The following is a 5,421-nucleotide window of genomic DNA, read 5'->3' on the forward strand; positions in this document are numbered from 1 at the left end:
CTTACACACACAGATATATATTTATATCCATCTTTGTAGAACAAGATATAAGCACCGGTTCTATTGTCCTGCCAAGTAAGAAACCTCTCGTTTTGAAACATACATTTCTTTCTAAATCAAATTGTGTTCCACGCTACACTGGAACAGTTCTGGAGTTACCCCATGAAATTCAAAGAATTTGCATACAATTTTGAAAATATCTGCAATGAAGAGCAGATCACAAATAATACCATTTTGCCACTTTTGTATGCAGTTCGAGATTCACAACTGTTGTTATCCACTGTTTCTGTTCTTCTAGTACATGAAAACCCCAAAGATCAGAATTAGACACTACAAATCAGTGATGGGCAATGTATCAATACTACAGTAGAATGGAGATTCTAAAAGTACATACTGCCAAATGTTTTCTAGACACTGATGTATTCTTACTACCACAGTAACCACAGTAACACTCTAGTATAGCTCTTTACTTCCTGGCAGCCCAGCTCAGGCCTGCTCCATACCATTAGAACTCTGAACCACTATCGACTTTGACCTCTCTCAGAGCTGGAATAAAATCACTGCTATTCACTGCACTGTCAGCACTCGCTCCTCCTCTCCTTTGCCTTGCCCACAGTTTTGCTCCTTCTTTCCAGCAAAATGGTGAAGTAGGACATAGCTGATGCATTCATCTGCGGGTAAGGAGAGGGCACAAAGTGAGGGAGGTGTACTGGAGGTAGGAGGGGTTAAATAGCAGGACAGGTTCCCAGTACCAACTTTGAGTGAAGTTCATAACAAAGGTGAGGATTTCTGGGATAACACGGATTAGTGAGCAAAGATATAGGGGGACAGACCACCACATCTGTAAAATCTCACGGTCTTCTTACCTAAAACAGTCATTTTGAAATGGGGTTGCCCATTGCAACCATCAGCAGGTATGTGTAACAGATATGCAGCAGGTGACTGAGATGAAAAGGTGGAGGGGAGCAGAGCTGAGAGGAAAAAATTACAATAGAAGTTCATCGTTAAAAATAGGTCTGTCGGCTCACAGTTTAACGCAGCTGTGCCAAACAACATTACTGGCACTCTGACAGACATTGCTTTAGAAAGGAGGTTTTAAAGTCATGCAGTGGCAGCTGTATGAATCTTGATGGAGCATTTCCCCATGAGGGGAGAAGACTGAAAAGCAAGTGCAAAGGTGTTTGAGAGGGAGCAAAGGAAATGGCTGAGCTGAGCCAGCATAGGTATACGTATAAACAAATATTCAACTTCCACATTTGATAGTTCAAAGCAGTAAGAACACATTTAACATTGCCTACGCAAAACACTAGCATGAGAAACAACTCTGGAGATACTCAACAGGTATTGCATTAGTTCAGATCCTGTACTCATTTACAAAAACATAAATCTAGACTATTTTCATTTATTTTAAGGGTGAGAGTGCAGGCTTAAATTAGCATAGTATAGAAGAGAGTGTGACCTGCACACACCCTCACAAAAGTCATATTTAATCTAAATCTGTAGAGGTACAACAAGATTTTATTCCTGTACAAATAAATTAATATTTCAAGTAATGAGGAAATTGCTAGCTTATGTTGGTGAAGTTTTCCTGTTTGTTTCTCTTGGTAAATTGTGAGAGACTACAGCTAATGGGAAAAGCTCAACTGGCAATATGCTTTGCAATTTTGCAATATCAAAGACTTCAAGGAGCTGACAGCAGGAACTATCATGTCTTCGTGATCCTTTCCTTAAAATGCAGTTTTCATAATCTCTGATTTATCTTCTTGGCTTTTTATTTAACTGTGATTTAGACAAATGCTCTCATTTTAGAATGAGTACCAAAGCAATCACTGCCTTGGGTTTAGAATGAATGAACAAATATTTGCAAATATTAAGGTGAAAATCCTCCCTCTGAATGTGATCTCCCTTAGGGTATTTTGGAATGTGGTACTTTGGGGATTTCATTGGGCTGTTAACTGGATGTGTATACATACGTTTCCCACTAAGAGACCTCCATCCTAATCAGTCAGAGAGGGGAACAGGATGAGGTCATTGGCGCTGTTTGTGTCTGCATGAGTGCAGAGTGTTTCTGTCTGTGTTGATCTGTGTGGCCAGCTGTGTTTATGTGTATATATGCTTTACACATGTGTTCGCACGTTTGCTTGTTGAGAATACACGCTCAGCCTTGCTACTGGTTGGACCTTGGGGAACGGGGCTGCATCAGCCTCACCTCTATTGTGCTGATGCAGCCCCTAACATATTCATCTAAAGAAGTTGTATTTATTGCAATTGAGGCTCTCATAAGCGTGGAAGAGTAATCTTGTACAACTGAGATAAATTGTATTATATTTCCAGATGCAAGTACAAGCACTCTAGCTCCAGAAAGGATGGTGGTTTCATTTCCACATTCATGTGTCCATATATGGCAAGCATAGGCTTACTTTTTCCTTATTTTTAAATCTTTCCTTTTTTTATGCACCCATGTATATATGTCTTGCAGAATGAACAAAATATTGATTTTACTACTTCCAAGTTTTACTCTAGTTTTAACCTGTAAGGGTAGCATAACTAAATGAATGCTGCGTCGGGCAATTGTGCAATGCCTGTAGTCCAGGTAAGAACAGACAGTGGAAGGTAAGCAGCCTCACTGGCGATATGGCCTTACTTTAAGATAATCAGTTGAATAAGACAGCAGGATCAAATGCAAGCTAACCAGTTCTGCTTGGATGAAAGAATTTCACAGAGAAAAGCTAAGATTCTTCTTTTCCAGGCCTTAAATGTAATCTCTTCTACCTCTTGTATGAATAGATAAGGAATGCTTATTTGCTTTCCTAAACATAGATATATTCAGGCATAGGGTTTCAAAGAATGTCTACTGAAAAAAAATTACCAGAATTGGTGTGTTCCCCAGACTGCAAGCGGCTGATGCAGATCACTTAGAACACCGTACGAGAACACCAAAGGACACCACTTCTCCTTGCTTGCTTCTGAAAAATTACAATTTAGCTGAGAGGTGTGACAACCTCTCTGCTAGGCCAGACAAGGCAAAAGAAAAAGATTCACAGCCAAGGAAGTGGTTTGCTGGGATAAAAAAGGAACAGGGCTGGGGATGACCTTAATTAAAAAGTCATGGTTGTGCAGGTGAGCCCACTTTCCCCTCCTGAGGCACAGTGACCTGTTCCGTTTATACACCTGATAACTGGTCATTTCAGGAGCTTTAATCAAAGGAACATTATACTCGACACCTGGTGGAAATTTGGCAGCTCTGTAAGGTCTAGAGGGAAGCTTGTCATCTCTAGGTTAGTTTAGTGGTTTGCCCTCTTGGGGACCAAAGAACTGAGTTGCAGTTGCACCTCCTGTCCTGTATCAGCATGGAGAGTATGTTGCATGTTGTTATGTTCAGTCTGGTAGACACTTCCAGTTACGTGCTGGTGTGTGAGTTTGGCAGCCTGTGTTTTTCAGACAGCGTCACCGTAAGTCGGCAGATGAAAAACTCTCCAAGACTCAATCTGGAGTTTTAGAAAGCAGGCATTCTTTATTGCGGCGCCAGGCACGCAGGGGATCACTCCACCTAATGCGCGCGCCGAGCTGCTCAACTATAGGAGTTAAGTACAATCAGAATATACATATTCATTAGATTTCCAAGACATGATTAACATATTCATGTTATTTCATTAACATATGCAAAAGTCTTTAACGCATGCGCTCTTATGTCCATTGGTGGTCTTTCAGGGTCCTCTGGTGGTCGTCGACAGTCTTCCTCACCGTGACCGCTAGTTGAACTCAGTTCTTGCGCGTGCACAGTTTGTTCTTTGGCTCGGTTGGCACACTTTTACCTTCACAAACTAGCTGTCTTCAGCATCACTTCCTTATCTACAAAGTTTCAAGGTCTTCTGTCCTACTGAATGTTTAGCTTATCTATTCACAGAGTATACCCCTAGTGCACAGAGTATACCCCTACTGAATATTTAGCTTATCTATTCAGAGAGTACGTCAAGCTTGGCTACGTTATGCCCGGTAAAGAGAACCATATGTCTCTTCAATATTCCTTTGTACTCAGTATCAACAGTACTTAGAGGACCTATGCTAACAGGCTGGCTTTATTTATGCTGCCTGCTAATAGACAGACTGCTCTACAGTCTGATGGTAGGATGAGACCCATGATTATAATTGCTAGTGAAAGAACCTGTGTTTTAACTGCAGTAGAGAAGGCCTGCACTTCAGGAACCAAGGAACCTTGTTCTATGTCAGATGTAAGTAGCTTTTAAGTGATCATTCTGCCTGCATAGACTAGAATACATGAAGTCTTTATAAGGTGATGTTATCATCAGGATCTGAGGAAAGAAGAAATTACTACAATGGTAATAGCAAATCTAGGACCTAATAGTGCAGCAGGTATGGTATTGACAAAGGTGAAAGATTAAAATTGTAAAGCCTTATGGGCTTTTATGATTTCCCAGCATAAAAAAAAAAAAGAGACCTAGTAAACACGCAGAAGCTCTGATAGTTACTGGAAACCAGGTTTATTTGGAGGAATGCACAAATGAAAGAAATGTCAAATGTGCCTTTTGGAACAGTGTTCTTTATACATATATTGTGTCTATATTTGTACAGCACCTAACATGAGCGCTGATCAAGATGCTAATAAAGAGCAGACATTCCGGATATAAATTTAACACAGTAATAATTAATGTTTCTGATCCCTCTGATACACACATCAAGTAAATTGTATGAAACAGGAATATCTAATCCATTTGAAAGCGAGAATAGGGTCTGGGCTAGCAGATTTTCTGCCAGTTACTCCATATTTAAATGAACAAGAAATATGACTTGATATAAGCTTTGTGTAAAGCTGTTTTACGAGTCTGATTTTTCTAAGCTTAATCAATTAAGACATCAGGCCCTCTAAAACACAGTCAATTGACTTTGGCAGGAAGCTTTACAGCTCTTGGTAAATAATCAGGTGAATGGGAAAGAATATAATATATTGATCGATATTTTCCCCTTCAAAAGCCATGTTTCCGCTGGACAAATAATTCTAAGATTTGGACCGAAATCTTAAGAACTTGAAGTCAACAGCGAAACTCCCTTTCATGTTGACGGGGCCCAGTTTTCACCCTGGGTACTTCTGAGGCTGTCTTCCTTAGCATCTGAAAGAATATGCCGATACCCCGTTAGTTCTTCTACTTGCTGCTGTTTGCCTGGTCGCACAGGCTTCCCGTTTTTACACATCCAATGGATATGCTACTGAATATTGAATGACTACCTTGGAAAAGACAAAACCAAACTGTCGTTTTTTCCGAGCAGCTTGGGAAACGGACTGTGTGTTACTGCGCTCAAGTTTATGAAATATAGCTGTCACAACGCTGGCAAGCATCAGCCTTCGCACATTTTGCAGGCAAACAAACAGCGCTTTGACCGGAGAACAGCTTATTGTCGAAC

The sequence above is a fragment of the Pygoscelis adeliae genome, unplaced genomic scaffold (assembly GCF_000699105.1).
Source record: "Pygoscelis adeliae isolate BGI_AS28 unplaced genomic scaffold, ASM69910v1 Scaffold160, whole genome shotgun sequence".
NCBI classification, from domain to species: Eukaryota; Metazoa; Chordata; class Aves; order Sphenisciformes; family Spheniscidae; genus Pygoscelis; species Pygoscelis adeliae.